Raw genomic sequence first — 19,004 nt, forward strand, 5'->3', positions numbered from 1 at the left:
GATCCCTGCGAACATAAAACGCAAGGAAAACCACGACAACATCACAACCTACCTTCCAGAGACTCGGCAAATTCGTGCGGAAATCCTGTCCAATCGGTCGGTAGGGGGCTCGTCACTACATGCTCTATGTACATCGCAAAAAAGGACACAGCAAACATCAACATGGTACAGAGAACCAAACAACGAAGCAGACAAATAGTACAACGGGATGGCACCTCGGAATTTATGACGCCGAAGATCAATGGTCTTCCTACGGATCCTACGGTTTCGGGCCTGAATAGAGGGATCCACATTTGGGTGAAAACCATCCCCTATCCAACCAAACACATGAAACAACATAAGAAATCTCACTGGGAGACACAACAGGGAGGGGGGAGGCAGAAGACAAGAAATAAAAGGAGCCCTACTCTTTCTCTTATACTTAGACCAATCTACAGGAGCAGACGGTCCAGGATCGCAAGGCACAGGACCAGTAGGCACAGGAGGATCCTGTGTCCTAGACAACGGCCGGGGACGTCGAGCCCGAGCAGGACGAGGAATAGCAGTTCCAGGGACAGCAGGCACACGCACACCCCGTGGCCTAGATGGCCGAGGATTACGAGGCCGAGGGTTACGAGGCGGAGGATTACGAGGCATCCTGTACAGCAGGCATGAACAAACAAAATACCCTACAGAACCAGGGCAAAGAGAGAATATGAAAATGAAAGCAACATCACCCATGAAACCAACAATAATAATGCAAGGATTTAACTCACAGAATGGAAAAATAACACTTATTCGAGCAAAGGGCCTGCTTACTACAACATGAGCACACGCTATATTAAAAAATGCCAAGAATACACAAGCCTAAATCCTATGCACCGACGAAACCAGGTGAGAACAGAGCAACCGGAGCTGAAGTACCGTATCCACGGACTCATCAGAACCTACCACAACAACGAGCGCGAAGCGTGGGCTAACCTAGCAACAGCTGCGGCGAGCAAAGCGACAGACCGAGCAAGAGTCCTATAGCCCACCGTAAACCAAGCGAGAGAAAGGGCATGGCAGAATGAAGAATACCTGAAGAGAACAACAGCCAAAAGCATACACCGAATATGCCAATTGATAGAGCGAACCAACTCAGCACCTAGAGCACATACAATAAATGGATTAAGAGCAGTAAATCACGGGCAGTGAATATAGCAGAAACATCAATGTGTTTATTCGTGCGAGTCCTGACACTGCCAACCATTGGCTTTTCTTGGTAGAAACCAAGATATGCCTCAGCATCTCAGACATCTAATTTTTACAGTGTTTTATGGAAGGGCCTTAGGCCACACTTCATTAGGGTAGAAGAGAAAAAAAATTACAAGGGGAGCCACAACGTGGCGAGTGACGACCGAGCAAAAGAAAACATTACGCAGGTCTAAACACAACTCTAGGTGAACCTCTAAGAGAAGGCAAGGGTGTCCTAGAGCAGATGATAGGTTTGGTCTTCTTTAGGCGTGCTCCTCCATTATGGTGCTGGGTTGCAAACTAAAGAAGACCAAACCTATCCAGACACAAACCGACACTTGCACGAGGTAGAACCAACCAACCGAACGGCAAGGTAAAGCGAACTGTACCCACTAAAGGCAGAGCTAACTATACCTGAGTAAGCCGAGGCGCAGAAGCATACCAAGAGCGCACAAATCCTCAAGAGGAAGCCAACCCAGAACCAACACCAGCACCAGCTAGAGCACATCAATAGAAGCGAAGGATCAGATTAGGAGCAGCAAAACATATCAAAGAAATGCATCGACGTTTGTGGTATATTTACAAGAGGCACAACACCTACAGATACAGAACCAACAATTCAGCAATACTACAGGCACAACAGCTAGATCTACAGAATTTAAGCCAACAATAGCAATAAAAGTAAAGGATCGGATTGGGAGCAGCAAAAGAGATCCAAGAAATGCACCGATGTTTCCGGGTTTCGTATGCCAATGCTAGTTGAGCATCCGGACAATTGATGCCACGCGTCGTGCACTACAGTCTGTCATGCAATGTCTACCAATTCTGAAACAATGTTAAGAGAAAACGACTGATGTTGACCTTGAAAAGGAATCGAGATGATCTTTCAACCGGTGACTTTATTTTCGTTATGGAGAGAAACGCACTTGTCAGCACAATCTGATGTAAAAGAAGCAGATCAGTGATGAAAGCTACTCAAAGGCCAATGCTATACACGGCTAATCTAACGTCCATGGTTGCGGTTGTTGCTGGCTGCTGTGGCAGCCATATGATGAAATTATGGGCGCTTATTTGTCGCATGCAGAATATTGCCAATTCTCGAGAAGATGCAGGTAACATGTCATACTTTTACTTATGATGATGGGATGTCCCAAGTATCTGATCTTCCCTAATATTGTCAGCTCTAAAATAACTTCCCGAGAAGATGGCTATACTAACAACAAACACTGACTAAACCTAGGCTGGGTCGCTCTGGGACCATAGGCCGGTAGTGAGGGGAAATTAGAAGGTATCAGATAAAAGGAGATAAACTTTTACCACAAGATGCAGAGCTAAGATAACATTTAACGACATCCTAGTATCTGAAGCCTAATCACGTTTGTAACTGATGCACCACTGTTGAGGTCTCACTCGCAGCAGGCAAAGAATTAGCCAGGTTAGCATGTCTTTGCTCTCCACAGATAGAAAAACAATATCACCCACAAGCAAAAAACAAAAACCCCTAAGTCTGATGATATCTCCTAAACAACCTAGATCTACAAGCATCTACCATAACCTAGATCCAAATTAACCACCCGAAAGGTAGCAAACATACATATCGAGGATCCATACTCAGCAAGACGAATAGTAAGTACCATGAGTTGAGCAGCAGGACAGATCTAGCATTTAAATCTAAGAAGAGCTAACATGAGAACAAGAACAACAGCAGGTGTACCATGGGAAAGTAATATTCACCTCCTAGAAAGCACGGGACGACGCCAGTACCTTCCAAGAACAATCAACCGGTGTTGAAGATCCCTGCAAGAACAAAAAAGAACAAGCAAGAGATTTAGTTGGTGCCCAGACTCAGCAGCCTGCCGACGAGAGCAGCATACAGCCCGCTCACCTCAACCAGCAGCGGCACAAACGAGGGCCATGGCTGTCGCAAGGTCAACCCAGACGAGATCTGGAGAGGAAGCGAAGAAGAGCAAGAAGAGGGGGCGCGCGGCGGGAGTGGGTGGGGGAAAAGCAAGGAGAGAGGCGGCTTCGGATAAGAAGGAGCCCCCAGGGGCACCGGAAACACGTCGCCGGCTGTAGAGGCGTACCCGACGACGAAGCAGGGGGCAGCACGTCGGGCGCCGCGCGCGCCGGAGGACGCGAAATCCCGAGGCTAGCCCCGAACGAAGCGAAGATTGACAGCGCAGGCCATGTCCGCTCTCTCTCCACGGAGGAGGAGGGGGCCCCTCCATCGCCGGCGAGCCCATCCCGGCCTGTACCCGTCGAGGAAGGAGGCGCCGCCACGTCCGGCACGCACCGCTTGCGTCCGGCTCTCCCGCAGCAAATGAAAACAGAAATGACAAAAATGCCCCCGGTGGGCGTGGGTAAGCACAGCCGGAGCCACCGCGATGCGGTGCGGAACGACGTCGACACGCGCAGACGTTGCCGCTGACATCCGGGCCCCGGGGAAAGCAGGCCCTATTTGTCAGCGCGTGGGCGGGCAGGGCACGGCCGGTGAAAAGGATTCGCGCGATTTGGACGGTTCGGACCACATGAGCAGTACCCAGAGACCGGTCGGACGGCCAGGATGGCTCGATCGAAAGGTTGGACGGCTCACAATGCGCCACGTCACAGAAACGGACGGCCCAGATTCAGGTGGCCTGGATTGAGCCCCTAGAGTGCAGCAATGTTTAAAAGAGATTGCCTAGCGGAACACCAGTCCGAAGTTCAGAGCAACGAAAATGGTGATGTTTTGGATTTTTCATTTTCTTTTGTAAAATTTGGCACTGCAAAGTTCAAGTTTTTGTCCTTCTGTTAACTGAAATATATTTTTCTTCAAAGATAAAATTTCTTAAAATCTTGACCCAATCTATAGAAAAAGATATCCCTCTAGAAATTCAACTAATTATTAGGCTCCATGGCCCAGAATATTTAAAAATCATAAACCGTTTTTGTGTTTAAATTTTTTATGAAGCATCTAATTGAACTTGTAAACAAAATCAGATTTTTTTTGTATTCCAAGCCGTATTTTTGGTTCCTTTCAACTAGGCTATATGGAGTTTGGTTGATTTACATGTTTAGACCTTATTCCATTTCATAACTCTATGAGATAGTTGTCATTACTCAAGTTTGTTCTAAAATATTAGATAGTTTCCTTCAGGAAGATTAGCTGCAAATACAACCATTTAGCGCATAATGTAGTGCTTCGTTTACATAAGAAGTCTTAAGTGGCACCAAGAGAACACATCTTGTACTCCTTTGTACCCATAGAAACATCGGTTCTTGGTTGTAATAGGTATTACTTTTTTTATAGATGACTCTTCTCATTATTGTTTGTTAATTGTTCTTCTTGCTCTGGATCTTCTGAGTCTTGGTCATTATACTATAGTGGCAAATCAACATCAGATTCCTACAACTATACAAAAATTGCAAATATCGGCTTTAAGGGTTGATGAATCTATGATAAGAAAAGCTTGTTATCACAATGTTTGTATGGCTTGTAAGTATTCATTTTCCTTGTATGAGTCCAATAAAACCATCACAATTTTTTAGTCTATAACTTCTTGTGTTGGAATTCGAAGTTCTCTAACTTGCGCCATTGTCTGTCCAGCAAACCAAAATAATGACCTTGTGAGGCTCAACTTAGAGGCCATATAAAGCTACGCAGATCTAGAGAAAATTTTGTGCAACTCAGGAGATTGGGGGAGCAAAAAAAAAGAAATGAAAATGGCGAGACAGAAAACCAAGCACCCCATACCTGGACTTGTCTTTCTAAGGATAAGAATAATGTAAGGTACTAGTACAAATGCCCGTGCGTTGCCACGGGAAAAATAATATATTTTTAGTCAGTATTTTACCGTTCTATCTCAGATTGTTTATTGACTCTCTTAATGATCACAAAGCCAATTTATTTTTACTTTCGTCCATCAACATCCTATTTTGCATCATTGCTTGTTGATGCTGTAGGATAACGTTGCATAGAAAACAAAAAAAATTCCTACCGCGAACACGCAATCCAAGCCAAGATGCAATCTAGAAGACGGTAGCAACGAGGGGATATCGAGTCTCACCCTTGAACAGATTCCAAAGCCTACAAGATGAGGCTCTTGTTGCTGCGGTAGACGTTCACTTGCCGCTTGCAAAAGCGCGTAGAAGATCTTGATCACGATCGCTTCCGGCGCCACGAACGGGCAGCACCTCCGTACTTGGTCACACGTTCGGTTGTTGATGAAGACGACGTCCACCTCCCCGTTCCAGCGGGCAGCGGAAGTAGTAGCTCCTCTTGAATCCGACAGCACGACGGCGTGGTGTCGGTGGCGGTGAAGAACTCCGGCGGAGCTTCGCTAAAGCTACGCGGAAGATATGGAGGAGAGGGGGGCGGCTAGGGTTTGGGAGAGGGTGGCCGGCCTCAAGGGGGTGCGGCCAACTTGTGGCTTTGGTGTGGCCGGCCCCTCCCCTATGCCCCTCATTATATAGGTGGAACCCCAAGTGTTGGTATCCAAGTCTTCGAATAAGACCCGAACAAAAAACCTTCCATAAGGAGGGGAAACCTAGCCAAGCTAGGACTCCCACAAAAGGTGGGAGTTCCACCTCCCATATGGGGGGGTGGCCGGCCCCCTAAGGGGGAGTCCACTTGGGACTCCTCCCCCACTAGGGTTGGCCGGCCATGGAGGTGGAGTCCCATGTGGACTCCACCTTCCTTGGTGGTTTCTTCCGGACTTTTCTAGAACCTTCCATAGAACCTTCCGCGACATTTTAATTCACATAAAATGACATCCTATATATGAATCTTATTATCCGGACCATTCCGGAACTCCTCGTGATGTCCGGGATCTCATTTGGGACTCCGAACAAATATTCGAACTCCATTCCATATTCAAGTACTACCATTTCAACATCCAACTTTAAGTGTGTCACCCTACGGTTCGTGAACTATGCGGACATGGTTGAGTACTCACTCCGACCAATAACCAATAGCGGGATCCGGAGATCCATAATGGCTCCCACATATTCAACGATGACTTTAGTGATCGAATGAACCATTCACATACAATACCAATTCCCTTTGTCACGCGATATTTTACTTGTCCGAGGTTTGATCTTCGGTATCACTCCATACCTTGTTCAACCTCGTCTCCCGACAAGTACTCTTTACTCGTACCTGTGGTATGTGGTCTCTTATGAACTTATTCATATGCTTGCAAGACATTAGACGACATTCCACCGAGAGGGCCCGGAGTATATCTATCCGTCATCGGGATGGACAAATCCCACTGTTGATCCATATGCCTCAACTCATACTTTCCGGATACTTAATCCCACCTTTATAACCACCCATTTACGCTAAGTGGCGTTTGATGTAATCAAAGTACCTTTCCGGTATAAGTGATTTACATGATCTCATGGTCATAAGGACTAGGTAACTATGTATCGAAAGCTTATAGCAAATAACTTAATGACGAGATCTTATGCTACGCTTAATTGGGTGTGTCCATTACATCATTCATATAATGATATAACCTTGTTATTAATAACATCCAATGTTCATGATTATGAAACTAATCATCCATTAATCAACAAGCTAGTTTAAGAGGCATACTAGGGACTTCTTTGTTGTCTACATATCACACATGTACTAATGTTTCGGTTAATACAATTATAGCATGATATATAAACATTTATCATAAACATAAAGATATAAATAATAACCACTTTATTATTGCCTCTAGGGCATATCTCCTTCGAGTCTCCCACTTGCACTAGAGTCAATAATCTAGTTTACATTTGTAAAGATATAACACCTTGGCCTTCTCGGTGCTTTATCATGTATTGCTCACGGGAGAGGTTTTTAGTCATCGGATTCGACACGCTCGTAAACGTATGTATTTTGTAATTCATTTGCGTCTCAACGCATCACTCATTTCCAAATGAGTTGGCATTAAATATGTTTGATCTTCTGGTGGAACCTTAATTCCGCTGTCTGAAATATGTCACTAATATTGTCATACACAATATAGCTTCAAAGTTCTGACTCTGTCGGAACTACACCAAGTTCTCAAAGAACCTCTTGACTTAACATCCTTTGTCATTGTCAAAATAATGACATACTCGCCTTCTTTTGTAGAATCCGTCACAATATTTAGAACTCTTCTAAATCTAGCATAGACAACTTCTAGCTCATTGTGCTACCTTTTAAACAACACTTAGTCTAATTTGAGATTGAAATTATATTTTATATGTGACAAAACCAATATCGGTGTAATACCTTACAGCGATTTGTTTGTCATTTCTTCATACAAATATATATATATATATATATCCTTAGTTCTTCTAAAGTACTCAAGGATATTCTTACTGGTCGTCCAATGATCATCATATGAATCATTCTGGTATATGCTCATAACACTTTATAGCACATGATATCTCGATTGTGTACATATTATTCGTGATCTATAATCACTCATGTGTTTTTACTCATTGAGTGTCGGATACACTCAAGTCTTGTTAAACCTTCACATGACAAGAACATTTTCTTAATATTTCTATATTGAACTACTTCAATATCCATCATATGTACTTTGACTTAAACTTATTTATGTGTTTCAATCTATCTTCATAGATCTTGACACTAAATTTGTTTCAGTCCATATCCTTTCATTGAAGTTAATTCTCAATGAAACCTTTTTAATCAAGTATATAATTACATCATTTATAACCAACTATATGTCACCTACATAAAGTATTATAAATGTGTCTTAGCGCTCCCACTTAATTTCTTGCAAATGCAAGCCTCTTCATCGTCTCCGATGAAATCAAAAACTCTTTGACTATTTCATCCGGTGAAGATTCCAACTCCGTGATACCTACTTCATCCAATTGAAGCTTGTATACCTATCTAGTATTCCACGGACCAGCAAAACTCTTGGTTGTATCTTGTATACATACTTCTGTTAAGTAGTGTATTTTGCCATCCTACTAACATATCTCATAAAAGAAATATGTAGTGATTACTAGAATAATCCACATAGACTATAAGCATTGCTACGGAAGATCTAATCTTATCGTATTCAACTCTTTGAACTTTGTCGTAAACAATTTTTCGATAAGTCAAGCTTTCTTCAAGGATATTTCATCCAAGTCTATCAATTTCATAGATCCATTTACTTTCATAAAGTATTCATCTATCTTGGATTTCATGGCGCATGGCTATTTTAATGGAGTCAGGGCCCATCATAACTTCTTTGTTTTGTAGTTGGTTTATCATTGTTCAAAATCAATCCTTTGTCCACAAATCATTTATTTGATCACAAAGTAAACCATACTTACAAGGTTCAATATATACTTCGATCTCCATGGCTAAAACACTTTGTAGTCATGAGAGCCATGATCGTCGTGGCCGCTTCCGAAACCAATTCCGATGCTGCGCTACTCTGATCATTATGCTCAGGTTCATAAACCTTATCAAATTATATTGTCCTCCCACTCAAATACTTCACTCGAAACAATTTCTCGGAAATAAGAAACATTGACAAACACTTTTGTCTTTGTCTCGTGGGAAGAATTCCCAATTAAATCTCCGGGATAACCAACAAAGACATTCATCCGATTTTGGTTGACTATTAGGGTTTATACCCATGCCATAACTTGTATGGTGTCATTTCAACGGATCATGATGATGCTCTATTCAGTGTAAAAGCGGTAGTCACTAAAGCATAATCCACAAAAATATAATGGCATCAATATTTTATCTCATCATTGATCCAACAAAGTTTGGATATATCTCTTGGATACTTCATCATCACTATGATACTCCAAGAAACGTAAGTTGTAGAACAATTTCATAACTCTCTTAGATGTTCGCTAAAACTCGTAATTGAAATATTTCCACCATGATCCAATCATAGATATTTGATTTCTATTACGATGATTTCCACTTCATACCGAAATTTATTTGAATCCATTCAAATGTTTCAAACTTCTTCCTTATTGAATATATCCATATATATACTCAATTCATTGTTGGAAGTTTTTATGAAGTAGAAGAATCTCCCGCACACAACTATGCCCAGTGAACCACATACATCAGCATGTATGTTTCCACTAAGTTAGTTGCCCGTTCAACTCTTGGCCTATGAACGGTATTTTAGTCATTCTTTTTAAAAAAAAATTGCAAGCGCCAAATGATTCAAAAATCAAATGACTCCAAAAATTCATTTGCATGGAGTTCCTTCATGCATTCCTTTCTAACATGACCTAAATGGCGGTTCCACAAATAAGTGGAATTCAAATCATTTGCCTTATGGCATTTTAGCGTCAGTGTTATGTATGTGTGTTTTACCATTAAGATTTATAATAACTTATCCATCGTACATGGAGTAATGTCATAATTTGAACAACTCATTGTTTTCATTTGACCAGAGCAAAATAACAATTATTAAGTTCTTTATTATAAATTCTAAGGGCTAGATAGAATGCCAACGACGAACATAATAACACTTTATTTTGTTTCAGACGTGCATTCCTATCATATTCCTTGTCAGTCACTTAGGCCATTGTATTCTTGTATTGCGTTGTTTTGTATGACACTTCATACCAACCAATATAGTACTAATACCCAAGAATTTCATAGTGTGACTTAACTAGGAATACAATCATAACATGTATATCATTTATATACACCTGAGCTAGACTTTCTAGTCTTTTCTTTTCTTTTTGTCAAAATATCTTTTGCAGTTTCTCTTTTAGCTTTCCTCATTATTCGGAAAATACTTCAACATCATTAACTTCTAGGTTTGTTGGTCAAATACCAATAACCTTGAGGTTCTTACTTTGAAGTTGATCATCATATGATAAGTGTTCCGGATTTCACTATTAGTAACCTTGTAATATGATGAACAATTTCACTCATAATTTTATCCATTGTATCATGATGACTTTCTCGAGACCATGTCCGTACATGCTAGGCTCATAAAGTTTTAACCTTGGTATTCGCATGTGCAAATCGGCTTGCACCCGTTGTATGCACACGTAGAATCTATCACACCCGATCATCACGTGATGCTTCGATACGACGAGTCTTAGCAACGGTGCATACTAAGGATGATAACTTCATGGATATGCGAATATCGTTAGTGCCCCAATAGTTGGAGGATTGTGACGCCTCGGCGTCTTCAACCTTCATACATTCCCATAAAACTTATGAGTTTATGTAGTCTCACCATATAATATTATATCATCTTGCAATAAGGTCTTAGATATCTCATATATCTCATACCTTGATTATTTCGAAAACTAAATTTTCAGCTCCTTACTTTTCAAACAAATTTGAACTTTAAGTTTGACGGAGACAAGATAACTTTAGGTACTAATTGAAACCATAGCTCTTTGAATCAAAAATGTGAGGTTTACTAAAAGTTTGCAATAGGACTTAATCATTTCTTGATTCATTAACAATACGGTACCAATCCGTAAAGTTTCTTATCAGATTTTAACAGTATTTCTATCTCAATAACAAGACTAGCGCATAGTAGAAAAACGGATGCCAATACTACAAAAATAATTCAAAATACTACTCAGACTATGTTTATGATAATTAGTTCATGTTCTAATCTTATTACTAATGAACTCCCACTTAATACAACATCCCTCATAGTTGTTAATTGGTACACGATCCAAATCCACTACACCAAAACCGATCATCACGTGAGATGATGTAGCTTCAATGGTGAACATCAACATGTTGATCATATCATCCATATGACTCGTGTTCAACCTTTCGGTTTCCGTTGTCCCGAGGCCATGTCTGTACATGCTAGGCTCGTCAAGCAAACCCAAGTATTCCGCGTGTGCAACATGGCTTACACCCGTTGTATATGAACGTTGAATCTATCACATCCGATCATCACGAGATGCTTCGAAACGACGAACTTTGGCAACGGTGCATACTAGGGGAGAACACTTTATTATCTTGATATTAATGTGAGGGATCATCTTATAATGCTACCGTCGCGATCTAAGCAAAATAAGATGCATAAAGGATTAACATCACATGCAATTCATATGTGATATGATATGGCCCTTTAGTCTTTGCGCCTTCGATCTTCATCTCCAAAGCACGGACATGATCTCCATCATCAACGGGCATGATCTCCATCATCGTCGGCGTAGCGTCAAGGTTCATGGCGCCGTCTTCATGGTTGTTCACCTTATGTGGCAACTATTACAACTACTTTGAAATACTACTCAACATGAAATTTAAAGACAACCATAAGGCTCCTGCCGGTTGCCACAATACAATAATGATCATCTCATACATATTCATCATCACATCATGGCCATATCACATCACCAAACCCTGCAAAAACAAGTTAGACGTCTCTAATTTGGTTTGCATATTTTACGTGGTTTAGGGTTTTCGAGTAAGATCTAATCTACCTACGAACATGAACCACAACGGTGATACTAGTGTTGTCAATAGAAGAGTAAATTGAATCTTCACTATAGTAGGAGAGACATACACCCGCAAAGCCTCTTATGCAATACAAGTTGCATGTGGAACGAGGAGCAAGTCTCATGAACGCGGTCATGTAAAGTTAGCCCGAGCCGCTTCATCCCACTATGCCACAAAGATGCAAAGTACTCAAACTAAAGACAACAAGAGCATCAACGCCCACAAAACCATTGTGTTCTACTCGTGCAACCATCTATGCATAGACACGGCTCGATACCACCGTAGGATAACGTTGCATAGAAAACAAAAAAATTTCCTACCGCGAACACGCAATCCAAGCCAAGATGCAATCTAGAAGACGGTAGCAACGAGGGGATATCGAGTCTCACCCTTGAAGAGATTCCAAAGCCTACAAGATGAGGCTCTTGTTGCTGCGGTAGACGTTCACTTGCCGCTTGCAAAAGCGCGTAGAAGATCTTGATCACGATCGCTCCCGGCGCCACGAACGGGCAGCACCTCCGTACTCGGTCACACGTTCGGTTGTTGATGAAGACGACGTCCACCTCCCGTTCCAGCGGGCAGCGGAAGTAGTAGCTCCTCTTGAATCCGATAGCACGACGGTGTGGTGTCGGTGGCGGTGGAGAACTCCGTCGGAGCTTCGCTAAAGCTACGCGGAAGATATGGAGGAGAGGGGGGCGGCTAGGGTTTGGGAGGGGTTGGCCGGCCTCAAGGGGGTGCGGCCAACTTGTGGCTTTGGTGTGGCCGGCCCCTCCCCTATGCCCCTCATTATATAGGTGGAACCCCAAGTGTTGGTATCCAAGTCTTCGAATAAGACCCGAACAAAAAACCTTCCATAAGGAGGGGAAACCTAGCCAAGCTAGGACTCCCACCAAAGGTGGGAGTTCCACCTCCCATATGGGGGTGGCCGGCCCCCTAAGGGGGAGTCCACTTGGGACTCCTCCCCCACTATGGTTGGCCGGCCATGGAGGTGGAGTCCCATGTGGACTCCACCTTCCTTGGTGGTTTCTTCCGGACTTTTCTAGAACCTTCTAGAACCTTCCATAGAACCTTCCGCGACATTTTAATTCACATAAAATGACATCCTATATATGAATCTTATTATCCGGACCATTCCGGAACTCCTCGTGATGTCCGGGATCTCATTTGGGACTCCGAACAAATATTCGAACTCCATTCCATATTCAAGTACTACCATTTCAACATCCAACTTTAAGTGTGTCACCCTACGGTTCGTGAACTATGCGGACATGGTTGAGTACTCACTCCGACCAATAACCAATAGCGGGATCTGGAGATCCATAATGGCTCCCACATATTCAACGATGACTTTAGTGATCGAATGAACCATTCACATACAATACCAATTCCCTTTGTCACGCGATATTTTACTTGTCCGAGGTTTGATCTTCGGTATCACTCCATACCTTGTTCAACCTCGTCTCTCGACAAGTACTCTTTACTCGTACCTGTGGTATGTGGTCTCTTATGAACTTATTCATATGCTTGCAAGACATTAGACGACATTCCACCGAGAGGGCCCTGAGTATATCTATCCGTCATCGGGATGGACAAATCCCACTGTTGATCCATATGCCTCAACTCATACTTTCCGGATACTTAATCCCACCTTTATAACCACCCATTTACGCAGTGGGCGTTTGATGTAATCAAAGTACCTTTCCGGTATAAGTGATTTACATGATCTCATGGTCATAAGGACTAGGTAACTATGTATCGAAAGCTTATAGCAAATAACTTAATGGCGAGATCTTATGCTACGCTTAATTGGGTGTGTCCATTACATCATTCATATAATGATATAACCTTGTTATTAATAACATCCAATGTTCATGATTATGAAACTAATCATCCATTAATCAACAAGCTAGTTTAAGAGACATACTAGGGACTTCTTTGTTGTCTACATATCACACATGTACTAATGTTTCGGTTAATACAATTATAGCATGATATATAAACATTTATCATAAACATAAAGATATAAATAATAACCACTTTATTATTGCCTCTAGGGCATATCTCCTTCAGATGCGACAACTATGACTCCTTGCATTATCTCACTCCACCTAGAAAGATAAATAAATATTTATATAGGTAAATTCACACACAAAAACACACACGTGTAAAACATGATGTGCTTGCAGTTTGTGATTATATTACAATTCCCGACATATGTTTTCTTCATCTCTGGAGGCAATTGGAAATTCGCAAGATGTCTTGTCCTCTACCCGTGCCTCGCTAGGATACACTACACTTGTTTCTCATCCTTCCATGCCTTCTCATGAGACCTCCCTAACCCCAATGTTTATGTGTTCTTGTTGCAGAGCATGATCATTCAGACTCCGTGTCCTTGTTGCACTACATGATCATCCGGACTCCCTAGTGTGTGCGAAAGAAGCAATGCAAAGAAAAAAAGTACACTTTTGTTTATATAATCTCACAGAAGTTCCTGAATAGAAAAGACATACTACCAATAACATAAAATTAAGAATATCCTACAGGTTGTTTCTCAAACCAAAATATTATGAACTAATTGGAAAAAAATATCTTAAGAGACAACAAAAAGGATTGCGGCATATTTGATGAATCTACTGTAATACTATATGTTGGGGAGAAACCAGAGAGCATAAATTGTCTGAAGTAAAATATCCATAACACTCTATTCTTCTGTAATAATTGACAAATTTGCCTACCTAATTTTGAGTAAACCCTCTCACGTACATAAGATCCTTGTAGATAAAAATGGTTAGTCTTTCTTTGAAGTTGAAGAAGAAATTCCGGCGTCAGTGAAAAACCTAACATTCATCTGGCAATATTCATAGCTACTCACCTGCGTCAACGGTGACCATGGCAGTGACAAAATATTTGATGAATCTACCGTAATACTATACGTTGGGGAGAAACCAGAGAGCATAAATTGTCTGAAGTAAAATATCCGTAACACTCTATTCTTATGTGATAATTGACAAATTTGCCTACCTAATTTTGAGTAAACCCTCTCACGTACATAAGATCCTTGTAGATAAAAATGGTTAGTCTTTCTTTGAAGTTGAAGAAGAAATTACGGCGTCAGTGAAAAACCTAACATTCATCTGGCAATATTCATAGCTACTCACCTGCGTCAACGGTGACCATGGCAGTGACAAACACCCGGATATCGCAGCAAGCAATGAGAATCCCAACAGTATCCCCATTTCTGCACTTGTTTTAACATAACATTTTTTTACACATTTTAACATCACGTTGACAGATAATCAGTTAATCACCCATTCCCTTGCAGGAAATGTCGATGGTGTTTGGAAATCTCTAGGTTGTAGTGCTGATCGTAATCGAGAACCCATACAACGTTAAGCTGAAATTCTCAACAATCACAACGCATACCTATTATCAGATAACCAAAAATCACCAGGAAGCGAGAACAAATTCTTAACAAGCGAGAGGCGTGCTCCACCTCCAGGTAGTCAAGCGCCAAGTGGCAGTACTCGTCGTCCATCTTCTCCAGCGCCACCTGGACCGTTGTTGCTCCATCCGCCAGCGAGCCATTCACCTTCCCCGCCTCGGCGAGCTGCGTGGCCATGAAGATGGTGTTGCCGAGGTATCCATCCGGGAGCACCGACTGCAGCCGCTGCCGCTCTCCTGCAAACATTTGAGAATTGCAACATGTGGTGAGGGGAAATCCAGCGCGACAATCCGCCACCACCGTTGTCTGTGAGCTCACGATGCGGAGGTAGCCTCAGCGACCCGGAGGATGGCATTCGCAGCAGCAACATGGCTATCACAAGTGAAATAGCAAGCATTTGTAGAAACTGAAGGACCTTATCTTCTCGTCTATAACCATAACACAAATGCCACATTGCAAGATATTTTTAAGAAATAAATATTGCGCATTCAGATTTAAGAAAGTAAATATTGCACAAACTTCTGTCAAGATACAAGGAAGTAAATATTGCACATTCAAGTTATTTTTAAGAAAGTAAATGTGTTACCAGTGATTTGTTGATGCCTCCATGTGAAGCTAATTTCTCCAGGTCCTATGCGTCTGATGGCCCCGACTTATGTACAGTATAAGAGAAAAAAACATGGATGAGATGGAATAATATAAGAGAAAAAATTATCTACACACCACAGAATCAGACTCACATTTATGTCTTGTTCAGAATCATGTGCAATCAAAAATTCAGGAAGAGCCGCATGTGCACCTGGAAATCCACAAGAACCCGGTCACGGGCAGCAAGTCTCTGCATCTGGCGGCAGCTCCATAGTCAAACTATGAGTGTGGTATGCCGATCTTCAGACCAACGTGACAATATCAGGTTACAATTGTTTCCATGTCGCTACATAATAATCAACACCCAGGGAGCAAAGAGATGATACAGTTACATGAGAACATCTCAAGGCATCCAGCATCCTCAGCGCTGGCTTCAGGGGCCGCTAATATCGCGTGGAGGAGGCCTTGCAGCGGTACTGTGCTGGACAAATAACATTTTAAATTTTATCATCTAAATGTTAGTACACACAAATATTGAAAGATCTTAAATTCAACAAGACAATAGTTTACACATATTCAGCTAACAGTAAACACACATCGCTAGAAATACATCTTTGGAAAGAAAGATAGGATATAACTATATCTATTAAGCTCTCGCTCTCGTTGATGCTGCACTCCCCAGTAGTGCCATCTTGTATGAAATTTTGCTTAGGCATGATGCACATCCACTACAAAAAGTGTCCTAATTAGTACAGAATTATTTGACAGGCTAGTGGCAGGACCACATCAATCAAACATATAAAATCTAGGTCCTAACACAAAGCAACCTGCTAAACCGAATATGAAAACCTTACAAGCGACAACACATTAAAATCTAGAAAGTATGAACTACTCCGTCCACAGTCACACTGCCGCCAAGGCCATTCTCCTGAGTCTTGAGTTGATATTTTGGGGTTCCGGTAGAGGCACAGAGCACAGGGTTTACATACGAATTATCAGTCTAGGTAAACACAAAATCTTAGCAACAGTAATCAGTTACATTACCATGCAACTCAGTTGATGATGCAGGTCCTTACCAAGAAAGTTCAGCAAGAAGACCGAGTGCTCTGTTGCAATGCCCAATCCCAGCAGCAGCAGCTGACCACTGAGGAAGCACACTCCCTGAGAAAAGGTTAGAACGCTTGAGGCAAAAGTAATGCATAAAATAGTAAAACATGAAGTAACAAGATACATGTGGTGGATAAGCATCCCCCGATTATCTAACCGATGATTCAGAAGGCGTGGACCGAATGAAAGATCATGAGCATTTGGATCTGTTCCCGTTAATGGTTGAGCACCATCTCTAGTTTTGGTCATTTTTTATCTGTCGGACATGCAACATCATATGCTCTCCTTTTCTTTGATGGAAGAATGCTCATTGTGCATAAAGAAACAACATTGTGCTGAGTTGTAACCTTCTCGATTCACTCTGCATCTTCAAAGGTATTCAAAAACTGTAAGCAATTTGCAAAGTTGTCATTGCAGCTATAAGGAATGTTATGTTACATATTACCTTTAGGTGAAAAAAACTAATAAACAGTTTCATCTCGACTAATATTTTATCTTCTGGTCTCAAAACTATCATGTGTAGGATTAAACAAATGTTCACTCAAGTGTATCTAATGTACATATAGAACATACAAATGTAACATTATCATTGTCTTTAAGCATATACGCAGAAAAAAAGTGTGACATGGATGAAGCTCTTTTAACAGGACGCGAGTATTTTATGTAAGATATGTTATTCGTTCACATGTAACTTTTGTATATGTTTTCAGAACAATCAACTTCAACCATGGAAGAGGCTAATATGGGGTAGATAATAAACTCCAAACAGATGATGGTAAGTCATAATAGTATCATCGTTGTTCACATTTATCAGAAGTAACCTACCACCCATCTGAATGTATATGCAAAGAACAAAAGGAGCGTACAAGATCTCAACAACTGAACTCTGATTGAGCAAGTAAATGACAAACCATCATCACTAAGAACAGTGATCTAAAAGAGTTGGCACGGTGGAACCTACACTAAGTAAAAATATGTTAGTAAAATTAGAGTAGTGCAGGACCTGTTAAAGGCCGTTCAATTTTTCATGATTCTTTGTCTGTCTTTAAATGTCATTTTTCTAAAACAGGTTTAACAATTAAAACCAGTTTTTTTCTAACATGATCTTGAGCAGGTTACAACATTATCACCAGGTTCAAAAACTTATTTACCAGAGCATATCCAATACTTGATTAAAAACATACAGAGGTTGTTGAGCAAGTCCATACAAATAGAATGTGAACTCAATCCTTTTCCATTGCTTCAAGCTCAACTTCGACTAATTCAGTAAAAAGGGAGCAATATTGTGCACATTCACTGTACAATTCTTTCAGTCAGATAGAATAGGTCACACCCCACGCCCAAGCTAGTGTATCAGAACACTTCACTTCATTCACGTGTAAAAATATTCCATTGAATTTTCTTATTCCTATTAATTTCCTAAGAAAAAAGTTAATAGGCTATCTGTTGTTAACACAACATGAAGAAATTTTCATGGGAACAAATTAAAAACTCATCTGTTCTAACACAAGGTGGAGAAAAAATTGCAGCATCCATGTACGGATCTAGATCATGAAAGTCTGAATAAATTTGTGTTGCAGCATCCATGTATGGATAAGGGACTTGCCCAGATCATAGGTTCAAAGAAAACAAGCAAAAGAGAGGCTCCAACATAAGATGTACGGAAAAGGACTTGCCCAGATCTTAGGTTCAAAGAAAACAATTAAAAGAGAGGCTCAACAGAAGATTGGGTTGAGTACCTGTCGTATGGGAGGTGGATCATGAGGGGAGCTTCCGCTGCTACTCAACACTCTACGACACCGCTGCTGTTGTTGTTCGCGTTGGTATCCGCCCCGTGCTAGTGCTGGTCATGCCCCCGCCGCTGGTCGTCGAGATTCACGATGACTGGTCATCGGCGACGAGATGTGGGCTCGGAAGGCTCATCTGGGCTGGCCGGCGGAGGTGGGACGGTGGCAAGGACGGCAGATGGAGGAGGGGGAGAGGATGATGGCGCGCAGGAGACGACGTGGGAGGGGATCTCTCAGCTGAGGTGAGCGGCGGCGCCGATAGAGAGAATCATGGCGAGCGTGCGGAGGACTGCGGGAGGGTTTCCTACCTGCATCCGGCTGGGCCCACTTGTCGGCGTGCAGATTTGTTCGACCAGGTATAAAGTGAACCGGTACCATGGCATAGCAGTATTATAGTATTTGGTGGGAAGGCAAAATGGTCAAATGAAAATATGTAGGA

This window comes from Lolium rigidum, chromosome 1, assembly GCF_022539505.1.
Source record: "Lolium rigidum isolate FL_2022 chromosome 1, APGP_CSIRO_Lrig_0.1, whole genome shotgun sequence".
NCBI lineage: Eukaryota > Viridiplantae > Streptophyta > Magnoliopsida > Poales > Poaceae > Lolium > Lolium rigidum.